At 43.1% G+C, this 13,531-nt stretch overlaps 1 protein-coding gene across 1 annotated transcript in view; it reads left to right on the top strand.

The window, feature by feature from the left end:
- LOC139800087 (collagen alpha-2(I) chain-like) overlaps positions 1 to 13,531 on the top strand; it is a 217,060-nt gene that overhangs the window by 184,268 nt on the left and 19,261 nt on the right. The window lies entirely within an intron of this gene.

Genomic DNA, 13,531 nt, shown 5'->3' with positions numbered 1-13,531 from the left:
TGTCCCTGGGAGGGACACTGCCCCAGAGGTAGGATCTGGTGAGGCTCAGGGATGTGTCTGTGCTCCAGGGGTATCCTGAGCAGCAGAATGTCCCTGCTCCTGGGACAAACTACGGATAAACCAGCATCCCAAAGGGATGACAGTAAAAGATACCAGATCAGCTTTTTCCTAAAAAAAGTCTGGAGTACAACAGGTTAAGCCCTGGCCAGTACACATCCACAGGTTCAGCTGACCTTACAGAGCACAGCTCAGAAACCTCAGGTTCCACCAAAATTTCCCTTCCCTAGGGATATGCAATCCCATTAAACCCCTTTGCTGTTATCCCCCCGTTTATTATTATTAAAATTATTATTGTTTTTTTTTATTATTAATAAAAACCGTGAAGTGGGATTGCTATTTCTGCATTCTGCAAACCATGTCAGTTTAATCTTGGTCAGTTTAATCTTGGGTTTTAATAAGTGTCCCTGGGCTGCACAGAACACAAAACCTGTCCCTGGGAGGGACACTGCCCCAGAGGCAGTGGATCTGGTGAGAGTCAGGGATGTGTCTGTGCTCCAGGGGTATCCTGAGCAGCAGAATGTCCCTGCTCCTGGGACAAACTACAGATAAACCAGCATCCCAAAGGGATGACAGTAAAAGATACCAGATCAGCTTTTTCCTAAAAAAAGTCTGGAGTACAACAGGCTAAGCCCTGGCCAGTACACATCCACAGGTTCAGCTGACCTTACAGAGCACAGCTCAGAAACCTCAGGTTCCACTGAAATTTCCCTTCCCTAGGGATATGCAATCCCATTAAACCCCTTTGCTGTTATCCCCCCGTTTATTATTATTAAAATTATTATTGTTGTTATTATTCATAAAAACCATGAAGTGGGATTGCTATTTCTGCATTCTGCAAACCATGTCAGTTTAATCTTGGGTTTTAATAAGTGTCCCTGGGCTGCACAGAACACAAAACCTGTCCCTGGGAGGGACACTGCCCCAGAGGCAGTGGATCTGGTGAGAGTCAGGGATGTGTCTGTGCTCCAGGGGTATCCTGAGCAGCAGAATGTCCCTGCTCCTGGGACAAACTACGGATAAACCAGCAACTCCCGGGATCCCAAAGGGATGACAGTAAAAGATACCAGATCAGCTTTTTCCTAAAAAAAGTCTGGAGTACAACAGGTTCAGCCCTGGCCAGTACACATCCACAGGTTCAGCTGACCCTACAGGGCACAGCTCAGAAACCTCAGGTTCCACTAAAATTTCCCTTCCCTAGGGATATGCAATCCCATTAAACCCCTTTGCTGTTATCTCCCTGTTTATTATGATTAAAATTATTATTGTTATTTTTATTATTAATAAAAACCATGAAGTGGGATTACTATTTCTGCATTCTGCAAACTATGTCTACGTGGTTTAAATTTATGGTGTGACACCATACACCACGGTGGAAAATATTTCAGACAAACCAAAAAATCTACTACCAAAGAGATGGCAAAGCAATAATCTGAACTCTTACACACTGGGAGTACATATATAAAATAATCCCTACCTGGTTTGCCTCCTATGTCAGTGTGCAAGTATTATCAACCAGTAAAATACAAACATGTAAGTGTGGCTGGGAAAAAATTACAGAAATATGGGAATTCTTTCTAAAAACTAAAAAACCTGAAGACCATCTGATACTTTTGTTCAATGCCATAGTTTCAGCAGCAAGATGTAGAAGTGTCCTCTGTGGGAGAACTGGAAGTTGATTCACATTTATGCCATTTCTCCTCTTTTCTAAGTATCCCCAGCTGTCTTCCTCTTGCTGCAGATGCTTTCCAGAAATGTGAACTGACATTCATCAGTCGTGCTGGTCAGAGAGGAACACAAGAAATGGAGAGTTGGTGCACTGGCATTACAAAAAGAATTAATAATAATTAATATCTAGCCAGGAATGAGTAGACTGGTGACTGAGAAGTACTGTCTCCAGCACTACAATGCAATATTCTTCCTCTGGGTGTGGTTTGTTTGGGTAAGAGCAGAGACTTTTCTGAGGAGGAGAGGTCATAAAACTGCTGTAGCCACACTGAGGATACAAAAAAAATATTTCCAGGGGATGTTTTTGTCTTAGACACTTCCATGTATCTCTTGGAGGAGACTGAATTTTTAGTGATGAGGAAGCAACAAAGGCACTAGAGGGAAAGATACCCCTGCAGGGAGATGGTACTGACTCCAAAAGGAATTCCTGGGGTTTGTCGAATATTCCAGAATATCTGAGACACTCAGCACCTCCCCCCTGGTGTGCACCGATAAGATTTTCCTATGCCGTGAGCTGTCTCCCCTGGAATTGCTTCCAGTGTTCTGGAAATCTGTGCCTCCACAGTCCCCTCTGGGCACATGGGCAGCCACCACCCAGTGGCAATCAGCAGCTATTGCAATAATCATAGAACCATAGAACTGGCTGGGTTGGAAGGGACCTCAGAGCTCACCAAGTCCAACCCTTGCTCCACTCCCCCCGTGGTTCCCAGCCCATGGCACTGAGTGCCACATCCAGGCTCTTTTGAAATATCTCCAGGGATGGAGAATCCACCCCTTCCCTGGGCAGCCCATTCCAATGTCTGATCACCCTCTCCAGAAAGAAATTCTTTCTAATGTCCAACCTAAACCTCCCCTGGCACAACTTGAGACCTCTTGTGCCCTCTTGTCTTGCTGAGAGTTGCCTGGGAAAAGAGCCCAACCCCCCCCTGGCTCCAACCTCCTTTCAGGGAGTTGGAGAGAGTGATGAGGTCTCCCCTGAGCCTCCTCTTCTCCAGCCTCAACACCCCCAGCTCCCTCAGCCTCACCTCACAGGACTTGTGCTGGATCCCTTCACAGCCTCCTTGCTCTTCTCTGGACCTGCTCCAGCACCTCAATCTCCTTCCTGAGCTGAGGGGCCCAGAACTGGACACAGGACTCAAGCTGTGGCCTCCCCAGGGCTGAGCACAGGGGCAGAATCCCTTCCCTGGACCTGCTGGCCACGCTGTTCCTCAGCCAGCCCAGGATGCCATTGGCCTTCTTGGCCACCTGGGCACACTGCTGGCTCCTCTTCAGCTGGGACAATTATTTTTATCTGGAAAACTGTTTTCCAGCTTTGCACATAAACAGATGGGTGGTTATGATATTTAGTTTGGTGGCTTTTGGGTTTTTTTTTTTTTTTGTCTGGTTGTTTGTTTTGAATTGGTTTGGGTATGTATTTTATAATACATAATTCTAAATTATTTGGATTATAAATTTTATAATACAAATTCTAAAAGGAATTCTAAAGGGATTTCTCTAAAGGAATTCTTCAAAAGGAAGAAAAACTTCCTGATCCACAGCAAGCAATGGAGATGTGTGGAGGGCCATGTGGATTCAGGGTATATTTTAATAGTTTATCTGGACTGGCCAGCAATTTCAAGTGAGCCTGTAATTAAAAAATACCTCTAAGAGTTGGCATCTTGATTGAAAATTATATTTTAGGCAGTTCTGATTTCCCTCAATAAGACTGGTAAATGCTATAAAAATATTCATTTTTGTCATTTTTGGCTCCTTGCATTTCCACCCCTTTCTTCACAATTCAGGAGCTCTTATGCTTCTCTTGAGTTTTCTTCCACAAGATCAAAATTCCATCTCTGTAGGCTTTATCACTTTCTCCATCTATTAAAAGTCTTCAAAAGTGTATTTTTTTCAATCAAACATTTCAGGGGACAACCACAAATCAAAGGATGAAGAAATGTGCACACGCATTCTGATTTTCTGAGGGTCAGAACCCTGCTGCCACATCAACTACTTGAAAATACCTCAGCATCCCTGCCTCTTTCCTTTTCTCAGTAGTGGACAGATAAATGCAAACCTACAAGATAAAATCCTTCAGCTGCTGGTTAGATTTCCACTCACCAGAGGCAGGTTTGAAACCATGGGCACAGCTTTTGTAGACCAGGTGTATGGTTGCTCAAAAATGGAGCAAATAATATGCTTCTATTACTAAGGGCTTACAACAAGGACATTGTGGCCTTCTGGAGGGCTTTACAAATATTTGTTACTGTTGGAATTTATTTTAGTCGTGCAAATCATGAGCTACAGTTCTGCTGGACACTGTTGAAAGCCCTGAAATAATCTCCTTCAGTTTCAAAAGCAGAGGAGAGAGATTTCCCTGACCTGTAGGCACTGGGGCTGGCAAAGTGAACTCCTGCTGTGTTTTTCTAGTGCTGGAAGTCACTGTGAGCCTCTACAAATAAAACTGACAAACTATTTGGTTGGAATTTAACAGTAAAAATCATACACAGAACTGGTTAGAATCTCCAGCACAACCTCAAGGTAACTCAGCTGCTACAGATGTTGAACATCTCTCAAACTGGAATCAGTAGAACACTGAAAAACTCCCAGAAATGATCCCAATATCCCAGAATGTTTAGGTTGGAAGAGACCTCCAAGATCACCCAGTCCAAACTTTGATTAACACCATAATCTAACTCCTAAACCATGGCCTTAAGGACCAGGTCCAAATAGTACAATTCAATTTTGTCCTGTATCAAGAGTAAAAATAATAGGACTTAGAAAAGGAGGCCAACTTGTATTCCCTGTCACTGACCCATCACTTTTTATTTGATGCTAACATTTGTAGAAGAGAAGCAGGATTAATCCAGTATTGTGAGGAAGGAAAGAAAAATACTATTCTTTAGATATATTAAATAAAAAAACCTTTTTCATTTCTTTATTACTACAGTGAAAGATTATATTTACTCTTTTTAATTATTAAGGTCATCAAATCTTGATTCTATTTGTTTCTCCAGATATTACTACTTAAAGCAAATAGCTAGGAGCTTCAAAGAGCCTTTTGCAGACAGTACTTGTAGTGCCCATGTTCCAGCCTAGTGCAAAATATGCAACAGTATTAGTGCAGACATCACCAAAAAGTATTTGCCTTAGTTCAAAAGTCTGTCTGCAAAAATTAGAATTGCTTCCTAGAATCTCGAAGGAAGAAAAAAGAAAATGTGACTATCTTTCTGGTATTCCTAGGTTTTAAGCATGTTTCAAATTTATCTCATGCAGGTAATTTTTTTTTAACAGGAGGTTAATTTTGCACAACATAATTGTTTAACCTTGGTGTACCTGCTAAGATTTTTCTGTTGCTGTTTTTTCTTTTTCTCCAAAATTATGTCCTTTTGGGAGTGTGGGCTTTCTTCTGGAGTTCCTGGGTATAAACAGTTGTCTTTTCTGCAGGAGAAATGTAGGAAAGACACATTTCTTTATGGAACAGACCATGGAAACATTCAGTGCCACCACCTAAAACACAGCCTACACACCAGAGTGCTCAGCAATCCCAGCAAGCATGTCCAGAATTAACTCATCAGGCCAACTGCTAATTGGAGGAGATTAGGTACTGTGGGCAAATAAACTCTTTGATTAATTCCTCCTGTGCCCAAGGAAAGGGATCTTTGCACATTCTTTGGAAGAGAAAAGGGCTGCACCAAAGCACTACTGACAAGATTCCAGTGCATCTGTCACTTACCCAAAGCCCAAAGCTATGCCCTTGCTTGATAATTTCACAGGAAAATGTGAAAAGTTCTGGGGATGTCAGGTGGGTGAGGTGGAAATGGGAAAGAGAAAGTTTGCAGGGGATGGAGTTTCAGAGATTTAGGGAAATGGCTTTGTTAAAAACATGCACTGCATGCTTACTCTGTAGAGCATTTAAACACCTGTTTCATTTTCACAGTATGTATTTTAACAGTATTTAATTTTAACAGTATGTACAGATTTCCCAGAAGGGTCCTTTTCCTTTTTCTCTCTGTTTCTGCTTTTTCTCCTTGTCCCCAACCTTGCCCAGCCCTGGGTGAATGCTCAGCACCTGGGGAAGGTGAACTCACAGCCAGACAGCACACAGGACTTCTCAGTTGTGCTTTAAACATTACCAAATTCAAGCTGTGAATTTTAGGAAGGCAAGACTGTGAATATGAGAGATGAAATTTTTCAGAGGATTAAAGCAGACACATTTGGGTTAATCCTTGGTAGGGCAGCAAAAAGCTGTGTCTGTGACAGCAAGACATCACCCATGTGCTCTACAGCCTTGTTCCAGGGCTTACCAAAAAGCCTGTGTCTTCTCCATGACAGCAAAATATTTTCTTCTGTATCCTGGTTCTTGGCTAGAATTGAAAAAAAAAGTTAGGCTTCAAATTAACAGCACAAAAGAAATCTCTGGAATGTAAATGGGGCTGAACAGCATTAAGCCTGAGTGGTCCTAACCTGGTAAAGTTATAAGAAGTTGAAAAATCAAGATTTATTATGTGATGTGCCATTGCCAGACCATGGTACTCAAAAATATACCTGTCCATGCATCTCTGCCTGTACACACAGAGCACATACAGTGCTTCTACACCACTGAAGATTTCTTGAACATAAATATATTTATATATATCAGCAGTGGAATTGTAAGAAGACAGAGTCAGACATTTCAAGTATGTTAAAATTGTGGCAAAAGCTGTTCAGGGTGGTTAAGAAGTTAAATGGGCAGTAGCTATTTGCAGCTATGCTGATTCTTGTTACTGTGGGGGCTTGGGATGAAAAATAAAAACCAGTTCAGCTTCCTCTTGAAACTGCCCTGATTGGAAGGGAAACAATTTCTGACATTCCTCCAGTGGGAAACTAATGGGCCCTCTTAAAGAATGTACAATATGTTTCTCCAGATTTTTAGCTATTCTGTGGAGTTTTAAAACTGCAACCAAATGAAGATAAGGCTGGGATACCAAATACCTCTGTTGTTAAGAATCACAGCAGCATGCTTATTGTTTTTCTATGTTATTTCCTGAAATACTAAATATTTTCTGTCACACCTAAGTATGTGGCCTGGTAATTCTCCCCAAATAGATTTTTATTTTCTCTGTGTTTCTGCTTTGACAATATAATGACTGAAGCATCCTCTATGGATGGGATTCATTTCCATGGAAACAAGCTTCCTGAAAAATCACAAAAAAGAGGCAGGGAGATGACCACTGGCCCTGGAGATTTTTAGGACAATTCTAACTCTGAACTAGGTGGCCTCATAAAATGAAACGAGAGCATAAAATGATAAAATGGTTTGGGTTGGGAGGGACCATAAAGCTCATCCAGTCCCAACCCCCTGCATGGCCAGGGACACCTCCCACCAGCCCAGGGTGCTCCAAGCCCCATCCAACCTGGACTTGAACACTTCCAGGGATGGGGCTTCTCTGGGCAACTTAAGCCAGAGTCTCACCACCCTCCCAGGAAAAAATTTCTCCCTAAATCTACTCTCTTTAAAGCCACTACCCCTTATCCTATTGCTACGTGCCCTTGCAAAAGGGCATGTAACAACAAAAAATAAAAAATAAAAAAAAATGTACCCAGTGAGATTGCAGCAAGCATGAGGGCTGGAAATCAGGAGAGTACAGAGATGGTACCATCTGTCTGTCTTCTGGGAATCATTCTGGTGTTGAAAAAGTCCTTCTGAGACAGATGCACAGAGCCAGAGAAGTGTTTGCTGCACCTGGCAGAGCTGTGTTGGATCCCCAGTGTTCCCCAGTACACAAATGGAGCTGACACATTCCATGTGCCAGGCAATCAGTGAGTGAAAGGGGGTGTTACCACAGGCTGGGAGTACAGTAATCACAGAATTGTCATGGTTGGAAAAGATCTCAAAGATCACTGAGTCCAACCATCAAGCCAGCAAAAAACCTCCCATGCCCAGCAGAGTAAGACCTGAAGTGCTTCATCTGCAGGGTTTTTTCATCCCTCCAGGGATGGTGACTCCACCACCTCCCTGAGCAGCCTCTTCCAGTGCCTGACTACCCTTTCCATAAAGAAATTCTTCCTAACATTCAGTCTAAACCTCCCCTGGGACAACTTCAGGCTATTCCCCTACTCCCATCGTTATTTACTTGGGAGAAGAGGCCAACTCCCACCTCCCTACAAATTCCTTTCAGGTACTTGAGGAGAGCAAGAAGGTCTCCCCTCAGCCTCCTCTTCTCCAAACTAAACCACCCACATTTTCTCAGCCTCTCCTCTTGTTCTCCAGACCCTTCCCCAACTTGGTTCCTCTTCCCTGGACAAGCTCCAGCAACTCAGTGTCAAGTACAGGGGAACCATCACTCCCCTATTCCTGCTGACCACACAAAAAAAAAATTTTTTTTTTCTTTTTGTTCTATACACCATCTTACAAGCCAATAGTCCATGTCCTATGGAGATGCAGAGTCCAATTTACAGCTGTAATTCTGAGATAGTTGATTGGGAAGGAGTGTAATGGATGTATGGAAAGAAATACTATTTGCAAAACTCCTGAGCTTGTGGTTTTTCTTCTTTTGCTGGACAAAACTCCTTTCCAAAAGCTTTGCTATTTGACAACTGAATGCCCTTCAGCTTCCATGCTTTTCACCCTATTTTTAAAGTTATTCCAAGTTATTAAAATGAACAAGTTGAGACAATGCACCGAGACACTTGCAGATCATGATTCCACACTTCTGCTCTGAAAGAAGCTCAAAAACACATTTAGAGCACTTTAAAGCAGAAACATAGACCAAGATGAATAAACTCAGCTTGACAGTTCCCAGTCCAAGTGCTTAGAATGGCAGAGACAAAAGGCTCGAAAAGTTACTGTAGAAAAGCAAATTAGAATAATCTGCCAGATATTTCCCTGACATTTTAAAAGAAAAAGTGAACATTCAGTGCTCTTTGCACCTCCTGTGTGATAATGCTCACCAGTGATTTCCATTTTCCTTTCAGGATTTTCTGCTTGGGAAGTTCAAGTAATCCAGCCAAATGCTGACAATTATCTGAGAAGAGTAAGGCCCTCCAGAGAAGTGGTTTCTTCAGCAACTACTGCCAGAACTTGACTGGAATGAGGAGAACTCAATATTCACTGAAAATTGTTAAACAGTTCCTTCCTTGTGCTCACCCTCCATCAAGCCTCTACATGAAACTTTCTTTAGTTCCCTGTACTCAGGGCACACACAGACAAGTGGCTGGTCAATTATTTAATTGTTCATTAGACACAAGGCTGACCATGGAGATGTAAGCACAGGGAACTAGAGTTTACCTGTGTCTAGTTTGGATAATATTGAGCACATCAAATTGGTGGCCTCCCTGACATTTTTTAATTCCCAGTCTCATGCTATCTGCTCTGGACACAGCCTCTATCAGGTTCATTCCCTCCACATAACATTCCCATTGCTTTTTTCTTACCATTGAGCACTATCCAGGGAAGTTCTAGGTATTTCAACTCCACTCAATAGGGATATTTTGCTTTATTCTGATACTACAAAATATGAAATTCAATTGTGGCTAACACACTCATGAAAAAAACCCAACTTGTTCAGCTCCAAAAGACATTTTTATAAAGAAGTTAAGCTACATTCAATGAATTTTTCATCCTCTAGCACAGGATAACAGCTCTCAGTTGATCTCTTCATTTACAATAAGGTGTTTGGCATTGTGGGCCTGTTTAGTGAATGACCAAAAAGTGATCCTCCACTGACACTGATCCATAAGACATTATTAAATACAAATACTACATTCCTTATCTTGATATGAGCATCCTTATCTTGATACAAGCAGTGTTTTCAGCTGTGTTCCCTGATAATTGATGTTAAACTATCACGTAAAATTAAGACTGTTTCGAATCTTGGTGATGCCTTGGATTTTACATTTCACCTCCTGAATTTGCTAGCAGAGACATTCAAATCTCAAGCAGAAACTCTTCCCACAGCTATAGATCTAAGAAGTGCCAAGAACAATTCATTCTACCAAGTAAAATGTGTCACTTTTTCAAGGTAAGAAGAGAACATTCCTGCTTTTCCTGAGGCTTCGTGTGAATAATTAATGTGTAATGCCTGCCACGAGCTACAGGACTTGTACATCAAACAATATTTGGATGCTCTTTTAAACCTCTGGAGTCCATAATTGTTAATAATAATTGTTAATAATCATTCTTTTAGTGTTGTTGGGTTTTGTTTTGTTGTTTGCTTGAAGCAGCAAAGATGAAGAAGGAAACCAACCCCCTCAGAACAGATCCTCCTGACATACCCAGTGGGTACAGCCACCCTGTTCTGGGTTCCCAGTTCAGTTCAGCTCCTGTTCCTGGAGCCACATCCTGGCAGGAAGCTTCCCAGCCCCAGGCTCCAGCCAAGGTACAAACTGCTGGATACATCCAGGGATGAAAAAAGAATGCAAAGTACAGACAGAGAGCACCTTTGATGAGCCAGAGCATCACCCGGTCCAGGGTCTGAAGTGCCCCAAAATATGGGAAAAAAAATAGGCAATTGTTCCCCTAAACAATTACTTTCAAACAAGACCACAACGAGTATGGACAAGCTGCTGAGCACAGGTTGGCAGGCTGCATATTCCCTGAGGATTATCTTTCCACAAGGCTTCTATTTGGAGAGGGATTTCTGAATTACTGCTGGCTGGTGACAACTGCAGCTCCAGCTCCTAGAGGGAGAACCTTTCTTGGAGCAAGTGAGTCCTGATGGGCTTTGTTACACTGCAACTCTTCCGGCTGTGAAATTGAGCTTTTAAAGCAATCATTAATGCCTCCTTGCCTGCAAAAAGCATCACCCATATACATGCTGCTTTCATAGCACTTCTGCATGTGACAAGATGTAAATCAAAAGAGCATTCTCCTCAGCTGTTCCCATTCCTTTGAAAGCTCCATTTATTCCCTGGTGAACTGAGTGCACTCAGTGGATCACTGACATCAAAATAATGAGGCTGCTGTCCTGGTCCTCAGTGTGCACCTCCCTCCTTGCCAGGCCTCTCAGCTGAGGCTGGCAGAGATGATTTCAGCAGTGAGGACTTTTTCCTTCAGCTTTGTGGCATAAAGAAAGCCAGCAGGAATCATAGAATTGGCTGGGTGGGAAGGGACCTCAGAGATCACCAAGTCCAACCCTTGATCCACTCCCCCCGTGGTTCCCAGCCCATGGCACTGAGTGCCACATCCAGGCTCTTTTGAAATATCTCCAGGGATGGAGAATCCACCCCTTCCCTGGGCAGCCCATTCCAATGTCTGATCACCCTCTCCAGAAAGAAATTCTTTCTCATGTCCAACCTAAACCTCCCCTGGCACAACTTGAGACCTCTTGTGCCCTCTTGTCTTGCTGAGAGTTGCCTGGGAAAAGAGACCAACCCCCCCTGGCTCCAACCTCCTTTCAGGGAGTTGGAGAGAGTGATGAGGTCTCCCCTGAGCCTCCTCTTCTCCAGCCTCAACACCCCCAGCTCCCTCAGCCTCACCTCACAGGACTTGTGCTGGATCCCTTCCCAGCCTCCTTGCTCTTCTCTGGACCTGCTCCAGCACCTCAATCTCCTTCCTGAGCTGAGGGGCCCAGAACTGGACACAGGACTCAAGCTGTGGCCTCCCCAGGGCTGAGCACAGGGGCAGAATCCCTTCCCTGGACCTGCTGGCCACGCTGTTCCTCAGCCAGCCCAGGATGCCATTGGCCTTCTTGGCCACCTGGGCACACTGCTGGCTCCTCTTCAGCTTCCTGGCAATCCAGACTCCAGTGCCCTCCTCTTTCCCAGCTGGCAGTCCTGCCACAAGCATTTATAGGAGTCCTGTTTCCACCTTGCATCCCTTTTGCAAAGTTTTTTTTGTGTGAAAAAAATGTTGTGTGACAGCAACTGGTCAAGGGAAGTTTTGAGGAGGGCAGGTGGATGGAGGTAAAGAGGCAAAAATCCATTTGCAGAACCTCACATCTGTGTTGCATTTCTGTTAGGGTTGTACCAGATATGGAGGTGATGAGTTCTGTTCCCACACATGCTCTGACAATGGAGAATAAAAGAAAATTGACAAGGTTTACAAGTTTCTAAGTAAATTGTTGGGGATACTTCTTACGGTCTCAGAAGGAAAGGACACTTCTGTAGGTCATCTAATTTACAGCTCCTTCCTAAATTGATTCCTAACTGCTTCTTTAGGCACCTATAAATTGGCAAATCTGGACTTCTAGGTCTACAAGTGGGCTTCTGGAAACCTCCTTACACATTATAACTCGGCTGGCATCCCTGAGGCTCTGTCAGCAGTGGAATTATCACATTACTCTGGCTCAGTGGCTGGCAAAGAAAAGGGCACCATGCAGGGGCTGAGGACTGAAATGTCTCCAGTTTCAAACTCACTCATCAACTCAGACTCAAGTTCTCTCATTGAGTCTGAAGCCCAAAGCAGTCACAGTTAAGCTGAACTTCCACACACCGAGGCCACTACATGTTCACCCACACGTGCAGCCTGTTTGCCTTCACTCTTACAGCATTTTTTCCAGAAAGCTGTCCCACTCTCAGTTTAAAACTTTAGGGAATGACCAGTGAGAATAAGCAGATAATTTGAAGACTTACTCATTGTGGCACAGCAACAAAACCCCAGTCAGATGACTTTCTCTGCATCCAAGATTTCATAGAATCAGGTGGGAAGGGACCTCAAGGATCATCTGGTCCAACCCCAAGTTAAGGGCTTTCAGGTTCTGTCATGCCAGAAATTTGTTTTAGAGGTAGAATATTATCATTAGAAAGCTTGATCTGGTTAGATGGAAACACCTTAGAGCTCTAGAAAGTTAGGGCAGATGAATAGAGGGGATGCTGATGTGTTTGTTGTAAATGCTCTGGAAGGAGCATGAATGAATGGATATGTGGATTTTCTATATGGAAAATATAGAAATTTTCTTCTTGGCTCCAAGGTGGTGTCAAATGCCAGGTGGCAGGACCAAATACATTGCTGAACAGGAGGGCTGGGGATATTTATTGTTTTTTTTTAATGCACTGGCCTAATGCTTTGACTCAGCACAGATGCCTGTCAATACCAACAGTCCCAGAAACATCAATGCCTGGAGCAAACACCCTTTTATTCACTGAACTAGAACTACTACATCCCAAACTGTGCTAGTGCTGGGGGAGCAGGAACTCTCTTGATACACCTTAAACTTTACAAGAGCCTGTTCTGCCAGAATATTTTCTTATACTTACATCACAGAAACCAAAACCCCATTGTGTAGGGTACCACAGAGAACAAAGAACTCACATCCCACAGATATTACATATTTCTAAAGGTCTGTAGCTTTTTCAGGAAGCACGTTTGAAATATTGCCTTGTCTTCTATCTTTGGGTGAATTCATTTCTCTGAAGACATAGAAGGTGGCAGAATGTTATTGCTGAGATGGAAAGCAGACTCAGCACCTTAAAGTGCACACAGCTGCCTCCCTGAAATTACTATATTTGCTTTTCTTGCTTGTATGGACTTGGAAAACAGGTTTCTGCTTTGGAGCCCATTTACAAACCTGTTCAAAACAAGTAAACAGCACATTATGTCAAGCTGGTCTCAGAGATGGTTTGTATTAACACTTTTTTTTTTTTTTTTTTTTACCATAGCTGTTAAATGATTAATTACAGGAGGCAGGGCTGCCCCTTTGCTTACATGCAGAGCACAGGCATGCCCAAGCCTCTGTCATTACAAACAACAGAACTTTCCATTTCTAGCTGTTAGATTATGGGTCAAGTCATGTGAAGAGCTTTTAGTGTGCAGTCAGAAGCCTTTTTTATATAGATGAGGTTTTCAGCA

Source organism: Heliangelus exortis, chromosome 9 (genome assembly GCF_036169615.1).
Source record: "Heliangelus exortis chromosome 9, bHelExo1.hap1, whole genome shotgun sequence".
In the NCBI taxonomy this organism is placed as follows: Eukaryota; Metazoa; Chordata; class Aves; order Apodiformes; family Trochilidae; genus Heliangelus; species Heliangelus exortis.
This window is presented reverse-complemented; position numbering and strand designations above follow the sequence as displayed.